This window comes from Micromys minutus (assembly GCF_963924665.1).
Source record: "Micromys minutus genome assembly, chromosome: 11".
NCBI classification, from domain to species: domain Eukaryota; kingdom Metazoa; phylum Chordata; class Mammalia; order Rodentia; family Muridae; genus Micromys; species Micromys minutus.
This window is the reverse complement of record NC_137980.1, coordinates 34,412,100-34,431,845: the sequence shown is the minus strand read 5'-3', so window position 1 is coordinate 34,431,845 and position 19,746 is coordinate 34,412,100. Positions and strand designations below refer to the sequence as shown.

General features: G+C 41.2%; 1 pseudogene across 1 annotated transcript; it reads right to left on the bottom strand.

Moving 5' to 3' along the window:
• Positions 1–14,667: 14,667 nt before the first annotated feature.
• LOC308427392 (tetratricopeptide repeat protein 13-like) lies at positions 14,668–17,765 on the bottom strand (annotated as a pseudogene). The gene is made up of 4 exons: positions 17,628–17,765; positions 15,993–16,776; positions 15,349–15,583; positions 14,668–14,807 (listed from the first exon to the last, which is right to left on the bottom strand). The product of its transcript is annotated as a tetratricopeptide repeat protein 13-like (transcript).
• Between the last annotated feature and the right edge of the window lie 1,981 nt (positions 17,766–19,746).

The following is a 19,746-nucleotide window of genomic DNA, read 5'->3' as shown; positions in this document are numbered from 1 at the left end:
TCTACAAATACATTACACAAAATGCATAGAAATTCTATGAAGACACAAATGGTAAATCATTTGGATGTAGCAGTATTCTCAAATATCATGAGAAAATGTCATACTGCTGAGAAACCTATATTTTTAGTCTGTGTGTTAACACGTTGCCCTTTATGCTTTATTCATATAAGAGTAAAACCTTTAGCAAATAATCAGTCTTTAATTCTTTGTGTATCACCATACACCTGTGGACCTAAGGAACCATCTGGAAGAAAATCTTTGAGTATAATGGATTTAGGAATATCTATAGCCAACAACAATTCAGTTACACAGATTATATTTGAGGAAAAAATTATGTCAACAATCAAAGCTGTAAGATGTGATGTCCTCTGTGTTTTGATTACACAGTTCTCTTCAATTACAGAAACTTCCTAGCCTGGTATCAAACTTTATGGATGTGTGTTATTGTTCTTTCTGCCCCTGTGATAAAACACAATGTCCAAAGCAACTTATTTGGTTGGGATTATGGTTTCAGAGGGGTATGGACCACAATGGAAGCAGGAAGACAAGTATGACAAATTCCCTTCAGATGTTGGGATTTGTTCTTTATCTTAGCTTGGATGTCAGTCATTAATCAAGGCTTGACTTTAACTCTTGACTATCATGTGGCAGCCTAGTGAATACAAGTGCAAGCATAGAGGATGCATGCCAATGTGTCATGTTTGTCAATACACTGAACAATATTCATGTTTAATAGAAGAAATATGACAAACATGGAATACTTCATCTGTATCCAAAACAGGATTTTCAAGTATCAGGTAGAGATTTAATAAAATAAGATAAACAGCAATCAACTGTGTATCTCATAGCAGATTGATGTTTATGCTATCAACATATGTCATGTTATTTGATGCTTCATGCTTTATGTTACCCTGGGTTATGATTTGGCACCTCATCTTAAAGTATGTGATCAATGGGAATTATATGAATATGCTAGGTGCTGTAAAAGCCATGAGATATATTCTTAATAAGCCATTATTCCTCTGTGTGTATGTGTGTGTGGGTGTGTGTGTGTGTGTGTGTGTGTGGGTGGGTGGGTGGGTGTGTATTGTGTTTAGGAGTTTACAAACCTTAAAAGGTATATGGAGAATGGGTAAAAACTTTGTAGTGTCTACTTGGCCATCTTTATACTGGGATCAAGGTCAGATTGACAGAATTTCATACTGTAGACCTTACCTACTGAGCCATTTTAATGATGGACACATAAAATTGGAGGGAACATTACATTATTAAAAGATTGTCTTCATTTAGGATGGTAAAATAGCATGTCTTTTTTTCATCCTATAGACATTAACATTAAAATAAGCAGCCAAGTTTGGGAAGAGTCTTAACAGGCAGGCAAAAGAATCAGGGGCTGCCTCCTCTCCAGTTGCTGGGGAACCTGCCAGAATACCAAGGCACACACATACATGTCTGTGGGTGGGGACACAAATCCGGCCCATGAATGCTCTGCTGATGGTGGTTCAGTCTCTGGGAACCCTTAAGGGTTGATTTCAGTTGACTTGGTTGGTCTATTTGTTGCTTCTTATTTTCTCCAGATTCCTCAATCCCTCCTGCAAATCTTCCACAAGACTCCTCAGACTCACTCTAATTGTTGGCTGTAAGTCTCAGCTCCCATTTGGACAGTGACTGTCTCAAGCCTCTAAGAGGACACTTATGCTAGGCTCCTGTCTGTGATCATGACAGAGGATCATTAATTGTGTCATGCATTAGTTCTTGTTTATAAGGTGGCTCTGAAGTTGGACCAGGTAGGCCATTTCCTCAGTTCCTATTCCTTTTTTTTTTTTTTTTTTTTTTTTTTTTTTTGTCCCTGCACCTTCTGTAGGCAAGAAGGTTTTATAGCTGAGTTAGTGTCATTATTACATCGCTGGGAGTCTTGCTGTCTACAGGAGGCTGTCTTCCTGTAAGCTTCATATCACCCACTGCTACTGTGATGCCAAATCTTTTAAGTTCAGAGTCTACTTTATAGAACCTGACCTTTGACCTTGTGCAAACTAACCGACTACTACACAACATTAGTTTCCAAGTTGTCTCCCAATATAATCCAGCACTAGCTCTTGTCTCCATATTAATCTTTTATGAAACCTATACCCCCAGGTTACAAGCCCAACCCCTGCCTAATGACCACCAATGCAGACAGAAGCAGAAATTTAGTTTATGCTATGATTCCAAGCCCCGGCCAGTTATGTTACATGCCACAGTAGCTTTTTTTTCTTTTTTTGAAGATTTATTTATTTTAGGCATGTGAGTACACTGTAGATGTCTTCAGACACTAGAAGAGGGCATTGGATCCCAATACAGATCATAGTGAGCCACCATGTGGTGGAACTCAGGACCTCTGGAAGAGCAGTCAGTGCTGTTAACCGCTGTGCCATCTCTCCAGCCCCACAATAGATTTTCAATGCGACAATTTCCATACCTATGCCCTGATTGCTGTTTACTCTCAATCCTCACTAACATAGACATAACTGGCTTGGCTACCACCAAAACAATTCTACATGAAAGTGGTGCATTGGGTTTGGGAGGTCTGAGCTAGCTTGAATAGAATAAAGATCCTGATGTGAGTTGCATCAGATTGGATCCTGTCTGTTTTTTGGAGGATCGGTACCATTTCCCTGCACTGCACTACAGTGAGTCTCAGTACCAGTCGTCCTCATCAAGTTCCTGGAACCTCCCTTCCAGGTCTCTGGATCATCCTAGAAATGTCCTTCCCCAATCTGCTCCCGATTTCCATTCATTCACTCCACCTTCTCCCTGGGCATGAGATCTGCCATCATTCATCTCCTCTCCATCCACCACTGAAGACTGTTTTTTCCTTTTCTTTCTGTGGTTCTGAAGCATCCTGCCATCTGTCATTGGAATTTAGCTTCTGTGGGTCTGTGGATTATATAATGGTTGTCCTTTACTTAGTGGACATAATACACTTATAAGTGAATACATATACTCCATATACTTAAGAGTCTGGTTTACCTAACCCAGGATAATGATTTATACTACCATGCAATTTTTGTGTCTTTGTTTATAATAACAGAGTAGTATTTTATTATATAATGAACTACCTTCTCATTTTTTAAATTCAATATGAATCTTTTACTTATTCACTTTGCATGCTGCATACTGTCCCCCCTCCCAGAAACTTCCTTCCACATCTTTACCTCTTCTACCCTCAGCAGGTTAGAACCCTTGCGTATCCCCCAAATTCTGGCACTTCTAGCCTCTGCCAGGATATGCATTTGCTCTCCCACTGAGGGCAGACAAGAATGCCCACCTAGCAGAACAAATCCCAATTAGAAGCAACCGCTTTCCATACAGCCACCATTACATTTTTTGTGGAACCACATGAAAGCCAAGCTGCATGTTTGTTATATATGAGCTGAGAGGCCTAGGTCCAGCCCATGTATGGTTTTTGGATGCTGTTTATTATTTGGAAGCCTCAAGGTTCCACATTAGTTGATGATGTTGGTCTTCCTGTGGGGGTCCTAAGCATTTCAGGGTCCAGTATGTTCTGATTTTTCTCTTTAGTCCCCAGGCTTTACTCATTGTTTGGATGTGGGTATCTGTATCTGTCTGATTCAGCTTCTCTGTAGAACCTAACAGAGGAAAACATGATCCTGTGGATAAGCATAATAGATTATCATAAATTATGTTAAATATTAAAGTTTTCCCATGAGATGAGTCTTGAATTTGGCTAGTTATTAGTGGGCCATTCACCAAGTCTTTGCTCCATGACTCATGCCTTCATTCCATAGACTGAATAAATTTTATGTTGAAAGTTTAGAGTTTGGGTTGGTGTCTCTACTAAACTACTGGGGTTTATGTATAGCTATATTTGTCCTCTTCAGATTTTATATACCCAACACAGTCAATCACAGGTAATATAACCCTCATTGATTCTTGGGTAACTGTTATTCCAGGTCACTGACCCTTCTGGAGAGGCCTCCTACCTCCTCACCTCTGTCATCATCTAGTGTGTTAGGGTCTCAGGGTTGATTCACAGCAATCAGGACAAGGGAAATTCAGAGTTACTGTGCATGACTGTGTATTTTATTGAATTCTCTATAATCTTTTATAGACAAGCAGAATAAAAGTTTCTCACCCTCCTCTAATTCACAACATCTTCTATTTCCCAATGTGTAGTTTATCTGGTTTCAAGGTGACTGAAACCTTCTAGACTGAGTTATTTGTCTGGGGTCAAACTCTTTTAAGTGTTGCTAGGTGTCAACATAGGTCTCATGTTTGCAGGTTGTCTTAGTTGGGGTTTTACTGCAGTGAACAGACACCATGACCAATACAAGTCTTATAAAGAACAACATTTAATTGGAGCTGTCTTAGTGCTTCAAATGTTCTGTGCATTATTCTCAAGGGGGAAACAAGGAACCATCTAGGCAGGCATGTTACAGAGGAGCTGATACTTTTACTTCTTCATCTGAAGGTTGCTAGCTGAATGTTAGTTTCCAAAAAGCTAAGACAGGATTCTTATAACCCATATCTTCAGTGACACACATACTCCCACAAGGCCATACCTATTTCAACAGGTCCAGACTTCTAATATTCCTCTTATCAGAGACAAGCATATTGAAACCATCACATTCCATTCCTGGGACCTGATAAGCTTGTTTAAAAATATGAAACTATGGAAGTCATACCTAAACATACCATACCTAATACCAAATACATTTAGTCCAAATTTAAAAGTCTCCATGCTGTGTAGTAGTCTCAACAATGTTAACAGCCCAAAGTCTTTTCTGAGATTCATCCAATTATTTAACTGCAATCTCCAAATCAATACAGGAAATCAGCTAAGCAAACTTTTGACTCTATTTCCATTTCAGATGTCCAAGTGGTTTTTAGATTTCACATTTCTTTTCATCTTGCTGACTGCATTAAACTTCTTTCTCCTGGGCTGTTTCCTCTCCTTGTTAGCTGGCCTTCTCAGCAGAGAAACCACAGCTCTAGCTAGCCTCTTGACCTTCAGTGTTATAGCTTCTTGTTACAAGGTCTAGATTCACACATGATCTGGGCTCCTCCAAAGGACTGTCATCAATTTCCCTGCTCTGCTATTTTTAGCACTCTAATCTCAGGGTGACCCACTCCACTGCAGCTGCTGTTCTTGCTGATCATCCCATGGTACTGGCATCTCCAATGTTCTGGAATGTTCTGATGCAACTAACCTTCTATCAATGGTCTCTCATAGGCTCTCTTCCTGGTGCCAAGCCTCAAGTCCTTTACATGACCCTTCAGTCCCGGGGCATCAACTGCAACTCAAGGCTTCACCAATGGCCTTCCATGACTTTTCACAATGCCAACCTTCAAATGTTCTTCATGACCTGTTCATGCCTTAAAACCAATGCCACCTGGGTGACTTACACATTACTGTGTACAGCTGTATACTGTGTCAATCTTTGACACAGAGCTCCTTTGCCTTCTCAGAAAACACTTCCCAGAAGATTTCACCCTCCTTATACTGCTCTTTTCTTAATCATCATTAATTTCTTACTTCTAGCTATTAAGCATCATTTCTCCCAATACTCCCTTTTATTCTGGACTGTAAAAACAGAGCCATGAGGACATACCTGAATAGTTTTCCAGCTTGCTGGGGCTCAAACATGCCTTGTTCTATTACACTGTCACCAGATTTCTCTTTCACTGCCTAAGCTTGACTGTCCTAGAACTTGCTCTGTCCACTCATTTTGAACTCAGTAATCTACATGCTGGTCTCATAAGAACTGGGATTATAGGTGTGGTCTACTCTAGTGGCTATTCCTGGTTGTCATCTTGAGTCTATCAGGAATAAACCAAAATCGAGAAATAGGAGGCTAAACTTTGACCTTGATCTTTACACATAGGGGCAATGAAACTTAGGGCACTAAGGCTAGGAGATCTGTGAGCTCAAGGTCATCTGGAACAAAGCAAGTACCAGATCCAGGGGCGGTGGTACACACCTTCAATCTGAGACACACCTTCTGTTGGGGACTTAAATAAGGACATTAAAAGAAGGAAGACTCTCTCTTAGCCTGCTTGCCTTATGGGACTGAGAATCTGCTAGATCCTTCTACCTCCACTCACAGCTTATGGAGGAAGGGTAATACTGAGGAAGGCAAACTTTCGGATTTTAAAAGCACAAGTCATTGTGAGTTTTTTTTTTCTACCACATTTTTGTGGATCAAGATGGAATCTTTTACCATAAATCCTGCTGATTTTGACATTCACTACCATGGTTGGCCTTTTTTTTTTTTTTTTTTTTTTTTTTTTTGACAAAACAGAATCCTAACACTAAATTTTACCAATGAAGTCTTAGGAGTCACATACTGTGGTAAAAGCCTGCTAGCTCAGAGAGGGAAAGAAAGAACACAATTGACCTTCCTCCTCAACCAAACTACCTGAATCAAATGGCCCTTTCTCCTTCTCCCCACTATCTTAAATACCTTTCAACCTAAGGCTCTCCTTTCTCCTTCCTATGTTCACTCCCTCTCAATGGGTGACTTGCTCTGCCCCTTGACCTATGGTCAACTTTATTTAATTCTGTTTACAGAAAAATCTTAGGATTAAAATTGTTTGCTAGGTCAGAGACACAGGACAATAAGAAATTGTTTTTCCAGTTCACAATCTTGGGACTCACAATAATATAAAATATCCTGCAACAATGACCATGAACTCTTACTGTACTTACTCTGAAAATGTATGTTCCCAATAAAATTACAATATGCAAAGGACATGTGCTTTGAAAAAGCATAACAAGGACTCTGGGTGACTGGACATCCTATGAAGTATAAAGTTCTCCGACTAGGGCTATGTCTGCAACTAGGGTGGCAGGGCAGAGCTAGGAAGGCTTCAGCTGTCTAAGTTATTTGTTCTGTGATTTCCCCCTCAGAGAGGAGCTGCTACTGTCCTGAGGCCCAGCTGAGTTTACCAAGAAATTGAGGGACTCTGGCCAGATGGTCAAGTGTAATTAAGAATATTTGAAGGTTCTTGATAGGAGTCTCCTTTGATGCATTTGTATCAAGCTGTGAGTAAAACTACAAGCACACCTGGTGATCATGGATGTTTCTATTGCCAGGGCATAAGGAGCAAGTTTGCTGAGCTATCTGAGTCTGACCTGATAGACTAAGATGGACTGTGGGTCAAACTGTGGTTCTTTTCGTTCATGTGGTGATCATAGCAGAGGCCCATGGCCTTTGACCATTTCTGAGTGTGGATTTTCAGGGATGAGGCAGGCTTTGTTGCCCTGGAATTAGCAAGATGTAGAACTTATACTTCACTGTCCACAGTGCACATATACAGGCATTGCTTTTGCTGTTTGTGGTAGGAAAACATTGGGAAAGTAATGGTTTCATTTCTAGTATTTCTGATCCTTCGACTTTCAGTTTGTGTCACTAATTGTATAGTTTAGAAATTAGCAGAAAAGGGGTGATAGAGATCATCCTTCAGAAATATTTGATTAGAATCCCTTTACTTTTCCATTATCTCCAGCCACAATGGCATGATTCACAAAAATTCAATTCTCTGTTACAAAAGCAGTTCCTGAGATGCTGAAGTTTCTCAGGTGTGCATAGTCCTGGGAAAGTGGATTGGACAAATTTTAGGTCTTGTAGCATAATCCATGTGGCAGGGAACAGACATTAAATTATTATTCAACATTGTTTTGTGTGTGGGTTTCAGTAGGGCTAGTTTTCCTTGATATTACCTAGAGATCATGAGGAGATGCAGAGCCATAGTCCATCTTCCAATCACCTACATTTAAAGATGTAAATCTATATCATTGAGCCTCTCTGCTTGCAAGAAAATAAGTATTAGCTAGAGGGTCAGATTAAGGGATACTTTGAATTATTTTTATAGAAGTCATTAAATATATCTCTACTTTGAATGTAACTAATGTGGTAATGCCTTTACACAAAACAGTCATCTCCTAACACAGAAAATAATACAAATTGATAGAATTCCTTTAAATGTAATAAATGTAATAAACCTATTGAAAGTCCCAGTTCTCTTTAAGTAAATAAAGAAGAGTAATCGAGAGAACCCCTGTAAATGTCATTAATGGGAAAATGCCTTTGTACATTGCAATCATATTCAAATACATAAAATAATGAATAACAGGTGAGAGACCATATGAATGTAAGGAATGTGGTAAGGCCTTTGCATGTCTGTCATATTCAAACATGTAAGAAACCATATTGTAGAGAAATCTTGGAGAACATTTAATGTGATGAAACCTTTGCACATTTTTTAGTTTTTATCATCATTAGATAATCCATACTGGAGAGAAACTCTATGAATGTATTTCATATGGTGAAGCCTTCTCAAAAGTAGCTTAGTAAAACCATACAGATTTGGTGACTGTTGGAGGCAATTTTTCAATGGGGCCAGTAAAGAGAGCCATGGTCTGCCCCGAACCGCCAAGCTAAGAGGACACAGCTATAAAATGTACTGTTTGGTGTAAGAGTTGAAATGTCCTGACAGGGGAGAGCCTGGGAAAAGGACTTCCTTATACCCTGCATCTCCCTCATGTTTGGGGCTTAGTTCTTTGTTACAGGTACTCTTTGGACCAGAAACCAGGAGCCTGGATACATCCTAATAGTTTCTTGGCTAATATAGAGTATTAGGAAAACAAGAACCAGTAAAATAACCACAAATAAGATAGAATGTTGTTGTGTAATTATAACCAAATCATTCAAAGATTTGTATGACAAGAATTTCAGGTTCCTGAAGAAAGAAGTCAAAGAAGATAGCAAAAGAAGGAAAGATCTCCCATGCTCATGGATAGATAGGTAAAACTGCTATCTTGCCAAAAGCAATAAACAGACTCAGTGTAATCCCCATCCAAACTCCAATACAAATTTTTATTGACCTTGAGAGCAACGCTGTACTTATATAGAATAGCAAAAAACCCTGCATATGCAAAAAATTTTTAAACAATAGAAAATCATATTGTGTGCTCATTACTAAGACTATATTAATAAAACAAGTATAGAATACCCATGATTCAATACACAGAACTCCCTAATGTTTACCAACTGAAGTACTCACGGGAGGACACTTTAATGCTATTTGGAAGGAAGAAGGACGATATCACTGTTTGCAGAGGGAGGGAGGGATCTTAGTATGGGATAGGTGGTCAAAAACGGGAACCTGATCAAGCTTTGGTGAAGGGAACAAGAGGGAAGGCTTTCAAGCCAGCTGAATTATTGGAAACAGGCCATCTCAGTAGGTGAGAGAACCTTCTACATTGTACCAGATACCTAAGTTAGGAGACTCTAACACTCAATATAAAAGACATTATTTGACATTCCCAAAATTAGGGACTTGTAGAGTCTTTCTCCAGTAGAAAAACAGATCATCAAGGTGGAGGCTGGGGTTGCCATCCAACAGTCATAAAATATGTCTCAGAATTATTCCCATCTAGAAAAAGTGCAGGAGCAAAAATTGACACTAGTGTAAGGGAAAGGAGATGTACTGAGCAGCCCAAATTTGGATATACCTCAAGAGGAAGCAACAAGGCCTGACACTATTACTGATGCTATGGAATCCTTATAGAAAGGAGCCTAACATGGGGCTCCAAGAGGCCCCTCAAGCAGCTGACTGAGACAGAGTCAGATACTTACACCCAACCAATGGACTAAAGTTGGCGATCTCTGTGGTAGAATTAGGGGAAGTCTAGAAGAAGAGGAGGAGGGTAACCAACAGTATCAACTAACCTGGACCCATGAGATTCTCACACACTGAGCCACCAACATATATGATATATTCTGATGCCCTGAACACAAGTCCTGCAGAGAATTGCCTGGTCTGGCCTCAGTGAAAAATGTGGACCTTATTCTAAGAAGACTTGAAGCTCCATATAGAGGGGAGGTGAGGGGTGTGTGGACATCCTCTTGGAGACTGGGAGGAGGACTGGGAAGAGGATATATTGAGCATGTTCTGAAGAGGATTTGACTTAGCATACACACGAGTAGACAAACCTATATGTGAATGTATCCAAACACCTAAACAAAATTGCAAAGTTTCCTTTCTTGAAGAAAACAATTCCCATGAGATTGGCTCCTATGCTGTCATTACCTGCCCCATGGAAAACATCTTCCCCAGCTGTTCTGTCTTGATAGTTGTGCCATTCTTAGTAGAGAAAGTGAACACATCTAGAGTTAATTAAACCCAAAATGTTTAATTACATTGAGGGACTTGCCTTAATTTTAGATTTGGACAGGGGAGTGGTGTATTTAATATGGGTCTTTTCAAGTGATGATATCCACCTTTGTAATAGGCCACAGGTCCTTGAGGCAGTTTACATATAGAAAGCCCACTGAAGACCATAGATTCTCAACTTGTCTTCTCCCCCTACCACTATCTAGCCAGCAAGATTTGTTTGTTTTCTTTTGGCTTTGTGACATTAAAGATTATTCCTTTGGTATGTACTGAACAGGAGCAGAGACATCCAGCACATGGAGTGGACCCCTTATTGGAGTCTACAAAATTCTCTGGTAGATAGCCATTGTTGCCCTAGTTCAAGCACAGCATGTACATCATTTAATAAATCCATTTTCTACACCGTAGAGAGATTCATTCTGTTAGCTCTGTTCTTCTGATGACTATCATTAATACAGCTGTGGATCTGTTGCTGTTGTTACGTTTGTTTTACCAAATCACTAAGGACAGTGTACTGACTAATGAGAGGGATGCACTGCGTCTGTCATGTGCCTCCTGCTTCACTCTGTCCCTTTCCTTCTAACCATCAGTGAGTCTCATTTGTAGTTTACCTGAACGTAGCATGAAGCCACGAAACAAATACTTGTTTCCTAAATTTGCTCCAAATTTTCAAAGTGAACACAGGGGAACTGCTCATAGAGGAGAGAAGGAGGCAGCTGACACCAGGGATCAGGAATCTTAGTTCCTCCCAAGGGCTTAACAGAAGAAAGGAAAGGTAGTACTGTAGGAGAAGCACTAGTGCCACTGAATAGTAAATCTACAGATCTGGAAAAGGATTGGCCCAGGCTGGAAGCACTAAGCTGTGTCCTTTCAGCAAACTCTAATAATAGGAGAAGTCGTCATGTCACTCAAGACTCACTAGCCAATCAGAACCTCCATATGGACCTTGTAGTGGGAAGAGGAGGTAGCTCCTAAGGGTACATATTTGCAAGTTCCTTTCTAGGCCATAGAAGTGTTCTCATGTAATAGGTTCTGAAGCTCATGCTGTGTGCTTTGTGGGAATCTCAGGCAAACTCAGACTTCCAACCATGGTAAGTGCAAGGGCATCTGCCACAAATAGGAAGAGAGAGCTGCTTCGCAAAGGATGCATGTGTATTGGTTCTCCCCAGAGACTGGAGGGCAAGCTGTGGCCAGACATAATGCAGCCACATGGGAGGTCCTTTGTGGTCTCTTTTTGTACCTTGCTTTGGCCTCTGAATAACTTCATTATGGAACCTGCTCTGTCTCAGTTGCTTACAGCAGAGGGTTGTGTGTAGTAATGCACTTCACAAGATGCCAAAACTGAGAGCTCGGTTTTTATATTATAGTCCATAAGTTATAACGTCCATTTCTAGTTGATTTTGTGGAGGGAGTAAAAGCCATCTCATGTGTTACAATTTGTTATTATTGTTCTCTTCTTCCTTCCTTCTCTCTCTCCCTCCCTCCTTCTCTCTCTCTCTCTTTCTGTCTCTGTCTCTCTCTCTCTCTCTCTCTCTCCCTCTCTCTCTCTCATATTTTGGTTCACTCTGATCTTTTTTATTAAGCAATTACTGTTTTTTGTATTAATTAAGGTGATTATATCCTTGTCAAGTATCGAGTTCCAGGTTTAATTAGTGCACATTCCCTTTCAAGGAAACACATTATCAAGTCTCCTCGACACACTAAGGATGGCAGGTTGATGTATACACACATGACATGCTCACTTCAGTGTATACTTGAGCTGGTTATTACTGTGGATATGAGACAGAACAGCCAAAATCATCTGGAGAAGTCCAGAGTAGAGAGAGAAAGAAGTGTATTGAATGTGGCAGCAGGGTGGAGATGACCATAGTGTTTGCAGGAGATGAAGATGAAGTGCAGCAAGAGAGCGGGGCCTATAGAGTACAGAGCCACAGTAACAGTATCTAAGAGATGAGGAGCCATGGGGAGGAGGGATTTGGAAATGCCTCCATTTTGTGGAGCTGAACGTGCTTTAAAAGTTCCACGGGAATGTTGACTTTTGTATAACTTTAATATGGACAAAAGACTTGAATGCTCAGAATTGTGCCAACAGACGCCATTTTTTTTCTCTTTTCTTTCTTTCTTTTTTTTTTTTTTTTTCTGTCACCTGTGGAGTGTCCTCCTCACATGAGAAACTCATTTTCTTGTTCCTGATTACACATTTTATCCATAAGCAAAGTGTAAAGACAACATCTCTAACCTCTTCTCATTCAAAATAATCCATCCAGTTAAACAGTCCTCTTGTTCCCTGTCTGGGCGAAAAGGATTACACTACTCAGTAGCCTCAAATGCAGACAAACACACTGCTCTGTTAATCCCACTCATTAAGTTACTGGGAAGCACACAGGGCCACCTAAGGATTCTGTATACCGCCATACCAGCATGGCCAGAATGGTGATGGGAAGAAGTCAGATGAGGCCACAGAGGGGCTGGTAACTTTGAGAATAACAGAATGAAACAGGTTAGGAGAAGAGTGGAAGATGTTCTAGGCTCAGTATTTTTGTAACAGATCATGTGGAAACACTGTCCAATACACCCTGGACCAGTAAGTACTCTCTAAGGTCCTGTCACGGCTCCATACAGGAGGTCCAGATATTATGGGGTTTCTCCTTGACTCACGTGTTCAGGAACATTCTTGGGTGTACTTTTCTACTCTTATGTACTTTTTCTAACCACCTGCCCTGGGATACAAGACCCTGGAATGGGCTTTTCTCCAAACTCAGATCCTGGGACTCACATAAGGCATCTTTTTTCTTTTGTTTGTCTTTTAGATTACAGGTAGAGCAGAAGATAGTGTGGGCTTCCTATTTCCAAGGGGCAAGATCTTTGCTCCATGGTACTCTCCTGGCAGCTGTTGGGATTTCAGCATGCTTCCCTTATTTGTCAGTAAAACTTGTATAAAATATCCCTCAAGCTTTCATCCATTATTTTATCAATGAGACCATGGAGTCAAGGGTTACCCCAATTTTCCCTGGTAACAGAGTTGTCATTCAGTGACGTCTGAGTTTTTCTCAGAGACTGGGCACGCTACACATAATGCAGGCTTCCGGTTGTACATATCTGGGACCTCCTTGACCACTGGAAGGAAGACAGAGTCTACCTGTTTCATGAAGTTTGTGTCACCTCCCCAAAATCATAATATTGTGTTGTGCCTGGAAGCATTTTGGACCCCAAAAGACTCCCAAGCCATCGTCAATGTAGTAGCATTAGGGTCACTTTATTTCAAGCTCAGAGTTGGGCTCTCCACCAACCAAACCCTGACACAGTGGAAGATGAAGCTAAGGCAGAGTAGCCCTGAGTCTTGAGCAGGATATATTTCTGAGGAAAATAAGAGCAAGTGAGGACGAGAGGGAGGGGGTGTCCTGTCTGGTATGCATGTCACTGAATGATTATAAGCCATCGTGTGGCTGTGTAGGATTCAGTGTGAGTCTTAACTACTAGGAGAGACCTCAGGTGAGACAGGAGAAAACAGTTCGATGCAAATGCTATAGGGTCATTTTTCTGCAAGGTGACTTCAATGATTATAAGAACCGGTTTTTATACTTTTTAGGGGTACAGATTACATCAGCAAGGTTACAGTTTAAAGTTATTGGTTAAGCATATTGACCTTTGAACCTATTGGCTAGCAAACACGTGATAAGTGTTTGAACTCTATCTGGGACCAGAGGGTCAGGTGACTATCAGTCAGTACATTCAGTGGTATTGAAGAATGTTCCTGCTCCTCCCAAGAACTATGTGTTGAGAATTTTATTTGCCTAGCCTTGACCTGAGGCAGTGGATATAAGCCTTGGAAAATCTCCTAGGGTTCTTCAGATGCTCTGAAGCAAGATTGTATAATATAACCAACTTTCTGAAAGTATCAGTCGCACTAATATTTCATTAACTGTAGCTAGGAAGTATCTAGGGAGTAACTCTGGTCAAGACAAGCCATGAAGTCCTTTCTGGTATATGGATGCAGCTTGAGTTCTGCAATAGAAAGGGTTCTCAGACTGTTTGTTTGTTTGTTTGTTTTTTGAGATGGAGGGCGTTCCCAAGGAAGGATTGGCCTCTTCCTAGATGCTCAGAATCATTAATGTAGACTGGGAAACCCCTATTTCCAGTATCAGGATTCAGCAGTCAGAGTGGTAGAGTCGGAAATACTCCATAAAACAAAGATTTAGCCGGAAAGTGCCAGCAGTGAGTCTGGGGCACTCATACACACCTGGTCCTTGTAAAACATCAGTGGGGAACTGTAGGCTCTAAGGTTGTGGCACATAGGTAACCATTCATTGGGCTTTACATTAAAGTTTGGTTCTATCATTGATTGATTGTCCACATTGAATGTCCACAGTGACCACTAGAAAAAGTTCTGACTTCATTTTAAAGCCAGTATTCAATTTCAGATAATAACGTAATGTGAGTGAGCAGCCAAACCACCTGAAGACTGCTGGACCTATAAATTTTGAAAGGTTAAAGCATGACCGTGTTGGGCATGGAACATCTGGCGCCCTCTAGTGAACAGGTGGCATAGTACAACCATACAGGTTTGGTGACTGTTGGAGGCAGTTTATCAATGGGGTCACTAGAGAAAGCCATGGTCTGCCCAGAAACTGCAAGTTAAGAGGACACAGCTATAAAATGTACTGTTTGGTGTAAGGGTTGACATCTCCTGACAGAGGAGAGCCTGGGAAAAGGACTTTCCTATACCCTGCATCTCCCTCATGTTTGGATCTTAGTACTTTGTTACATGTGTTGTTTGGGTCTGAAACCTGTTGGGTTCATGGCCACTGTAGACAGTGAGGAAAACAATAACCTGTAAAATATCCACGAATAACATAGAATGTTGTTGTGTGACTCTAACCAAGCAGTACAAAGTTCTGCATGACAAGAACTTCAGTTCCCTGAAGAAGGAAGTTGAAGAAAATAGCAAAAGATGGAAAGATCTCCTTTGCTCATGGAAGGATAACTGAATATCCATCTTACCAAACCAGTCAACATAATCAGTACAATCCTCATCCAAACTCCAATACAAATGTTTATAGACCTTCAAAGGGCAACACTCTACTGCTTATGGAAATGCAAATAAAATAAAATAAAACCCTGAATATCCAAAATAACTTTTAACAATAGAAAACCATATTATGTACTCACTACCAGGAGTTTTGTACTGCATCAGCGAACCCAGGAGGTCAGCTGCACAGACCGGCTCCTGGACTTCCAGCTTATAGCCCTCAAAATTCTGATGTGAAACATCCCTGATGTGAGGCTGCAGGCCAGGCTGCTCTTCATAACTGTCTGTAAGGAAAGGCAAGTTCTTGACCCAGTGGTCCTTGAAACTGCCCAGTAGATCTGTGTCAATGTTATATTCTGTCAGAGGGGTATCCCCCTAGCCGCAGGACCGTCAATGGAGACCCAGGACTACCTAGGAGGGAATGAGGAAGGTAGGGCAGACGCTAGAGAGAATGACAGCAAGACATGTGGTCTGATCATGCTGCCACCTTTAATCTTTTCCCATGCCCTTCATTATAGGAGGTGAGTAGGAAATAGGGAGGGGTAGCTTGGGGGAACTTTGGTTTGCAATTGCAAGATGTTGGCTCTGAGAAGAGTTGAGGCCACAGGCAGGGGTTGCTAAGTTACCCGTTCCAGAGAAGGGTCTCAGTATATCCTGTTTTAACTTGTGGGTTGTCTGGCTTTGCTGCTGTGTAAGCTATCTTAGAAACTGTAATTTTTGATCTCTGCTGAAGCAGCTTGTGGAACGTGGCCTATGGAGAGGACAGTTCCCATCAGGTATCGAGGTGTGCCTGGAGATATCTAGGATACTGTTGGGGATATTTCTCTGTCAGGTACTCTGGGGTAGCCTTCTGGCCAGATAGAGGATGACTCAGCATAACTTCTGTTTGTGCTTTAATTCCTTCATAAACTGCCCCAATGGCCACATGGCTGAGTCCCTTCATGTACTGGCACACTTCACTGTATGGCTCCAGTTTCAGACAGCACTTGAAGTTTTTGAGGGCCTCCTGCAGGCTGCCCTGATGGTAGAGCATCATTCCTCAGAGCTGCAGGTCTGCACATGGTTCTGGTTGAGCAGCAGGGTCTTTTGGAAGCTCTCAGTGGCTGCTTCAAAGTTGCCCAGTTCTCTGTAGGCCTGTCTCAGACTTTTATATGCATCGATAAAGTCAACTTTCTGTTTCAGAGCTTCTTTGAAGGCCTCGATGGCTTCTTGGAGCATTGTTGAAAAGTGTCTTATTGCTTCAGGGTAGAGACCACTGGGGACCAGCACATAAGCAATAGCTAATTCCTCATTGGTACTGTCATTTTCAGTACAAAGGGGAAACTCTTATGCTCTGCAATAGACTTGGCCTGGCTCAGAATCTTTTCAGTGTTGAGAGAAAGCAGGGAGTCACTGGGTGCTGAGCCTCTCAGTTCACATTCAGAATCATGGAAGTTCGAAGATAATGACTCACAGTCCTGGAACTGGTCCACCCAGTCCCTAGACTGCAGGAAGTCACAGCCCACCAGGGTCTCCTGCTGCTGCCTGTGCTGAAGCTCTTGCTTCAGCAAGGACAGAGGAGAATAGTGCTACGTGGCCCACGCTCAAGTCAGCCCCACCACAGCACCCAAGCTGCCTGAGCAGCTGCAGCAGAAGCCAGCAGGTGCCATCTTCCCGCACAGCCACATGTAAGCCATTTTAATAAATCCATGTTCTACACTGTAGAAAGATTCATTCTATTAGCTCTGTTCATCTGGTGAGCTGTTACTAATATAGCTGTGGATCTGTTCTTGTTGCTGCTTTGTTTATTTTGCCAAACCACGAAGGACATTATGCCGACTAATAAGAACGCTGCACAAAGTCTGTCATGCGCCTCCCACTTTCTCTACCCCTTTTCTCCTAACCATCCGTGAGTCTTACTTGTCGTTTACCTGAACCCAGCTTGTAGCCACAAACAAAAACCTTGTTTACTAGATTTACTTTACAAATTTGCAAAGAGGCTAACACAGTGAAAACTGCTCATACAAAAGAGAAGGGGGGAGTTGAGCGTCAGGGATTAGTAATCTTACTTCCTCCAAGGGGCCTGGTGGGAAAAAAAAAAAAAAAAAAAAAAAAAAAAGTCAGATTTTAGAGGTGAGGCACTAGTGCTACTGAATAGCAAATCTTCAGAGCTGGAAAAGGATTGGCCCAGGCTGAAAGCTGTGTCATTTCAGCAAACTCCAACAATGGAGAAGTCGTCATGTCACTCAAGACTCACTAGCCAATCAGAACCGCAATATGGACCTACAGGTCGGAAAAGGAAATGGCTCTTCATGGTACACATTTTGCAAGTTTCCCTCTAAGAGACATGAGTTTTTTTTTTTTTTTTTTTTTTTTTTTTTTTTTTTTTTTTTTTTTTTGGGTGATAGCCGGGGATCTCAGGCAAGCTCAGACTTCCAACCATGGTAAGTGCAAGGGCATCTGCCACAAATAGGAGAAAGCCGTTTAGCAAAGATGCAGGTGTATTGGGTCTTCCCAGTGGCTGCAGCAGCCAGAAGTAATGTAGCCACGTGGGAGGTGCCGTGTGGTCTCTCTTCATACCTGGTTTTGGCCTGTGAATCACTTTCTTATGGGACCTGCTTCTCTCCCAAATACTTACAGTAGAGTGTTCTGTGTAGTAATGTACTTCGAATGATGCCAAACCTGAGAGCTGGGTTTTAATATTATCGTCCGTAAGTTATGATGTCCATTTCTAGTTGATTTTGTGGAGGCAGTAAAAGCCAACCCATGTGTTGCGTATCACTCCAGTATCGATCTGTGATAATCTAAAGGCGAACAGATGGTGTAAGTATTTACCACGTTTAGGAAATATTAAGTGACACTAAGAATGTAGCCGAGTTAGGACTGTGTATAAAACTCTGACAGGTATGTAGTATGCTAAGCAGTCCTCTTAAAGGTCTAAGAGTACTGTATATGTTTGTTTACCAGGATTGTCCAGACATTTGTCTCCAAACTATAACAATGGGTACAAATCTAGTTTACAGTCAGCCATTAGGCTCCTGCTGATTTCAAAGTACAGGCCTCTAACAAGGGGCTCAAAGTTCACAATAGTGTTTCAACCAACATTAAACCCTGGTCTCCCATATGAAATCTGTTTTATTCTTGAGGAACAGATAGTTTTGCCTCAAGGGCAGGATTATACCTGATGACAGCTCTTTGAAAAGGAAGGACAATGTTGTGTTTAAGGCAGGCCCAATCAAGCAAGGCTTGATCCTAATATCTGGAGAACTGCATAGATTCTTCTTAATCTTCAGATGCTAAACAGCCATGGACCTGTGCCTTCAGAGCTTTACCTAAGGCCCTGATGTGTTGAAAATAAAATAGGACTTTTTTTCTAAAACAAGACTTAAGGTTGGAAGTGGTAATATCCAGTAGCCAAGACCTTTGGGGAATGGTTGCTTTCAGCTCTGAGGGCCCAACTCTTTCTACCTCCTGGGGATATGGTTATCAGTTCCCAGTAAACTGTGGGCTTGGTCAGTTATGGTTATTATGGGATGGGTGGTGTTCCCTTTGTGCAGCACTGTTTTATTAGTCTTCTCCCGAGTTTGCACCACTGTATGATTGTTCCTGCAGACTTCAAGGATGGCCCCCATTTCCTTCCACTTATCCCATTTACATATTGTAGAAGCTGCTACTCTTAGAAGCTTACTTGGCCTACGACATAGATTGTGCATGATCTCCTCACAGCTGCTGTACCTTTTACCTTTACTATATTTCTCATCTTGTGGGACCTCCAACTCAGGACCCCATCACTGACAAATCATCTGCTATTTCAGGGCTCTGATGTACTTTAATAATTCTGGGAATCTTTGCCATGCTAGTCTGCTAACTAGCTAAGTAGGACTTGCAGTCTCCACTCCATGTTTAAATTGTTCTTAAACAACCTGCAGCATGATCCAGAAAGAAGATTAAGGCTCATAGGTTATGTTAAATTCAAAATTTGTTTTTGGCTGTCTTCTTTTTGAGCATTACATAGAGCTAAATTCTTGCCCTCAATAAGATTTTTTTTTCTAATTAATGTTTTAATTGCATGTGTGATGATTTCTTTCTGGGATGATATACTAATTCTAGGAGACCTTTATGAAGATGTTTCTAAAATGAGGTAAGATGACTCAGGCAGCCTTGATCCTGGTCTGTAATCACTGGGAGATGAAACAGGACAGGCAGTAGATAGATCACAGAACAAAGTTTAAGGGAGTCAGCTGCAGGTGTCACCATTCCTCAGAGGGACCTGATTCAGGCAGGGTGAATAAATTTGTAATTCCACATCATGTATGGTATAATCTATGTGATTAATTAAAAGTATATTAGAGGGTGGATAATTGGGAATGTGAGCTTAAGACAGTGTATAATTATTGCCTGTTTTACGACCTGTATTATAGAGATATGTGCAATCCTTGTTTACATATTAAAGTCATCTCAGAAATTGAAAACACGCTATTAGCCTTAGTGGTATGTGTCATGATATAGATCTCAGCAGTTAACACAGCATATAGGGGAAAAAAATCAGAGTATCTTTT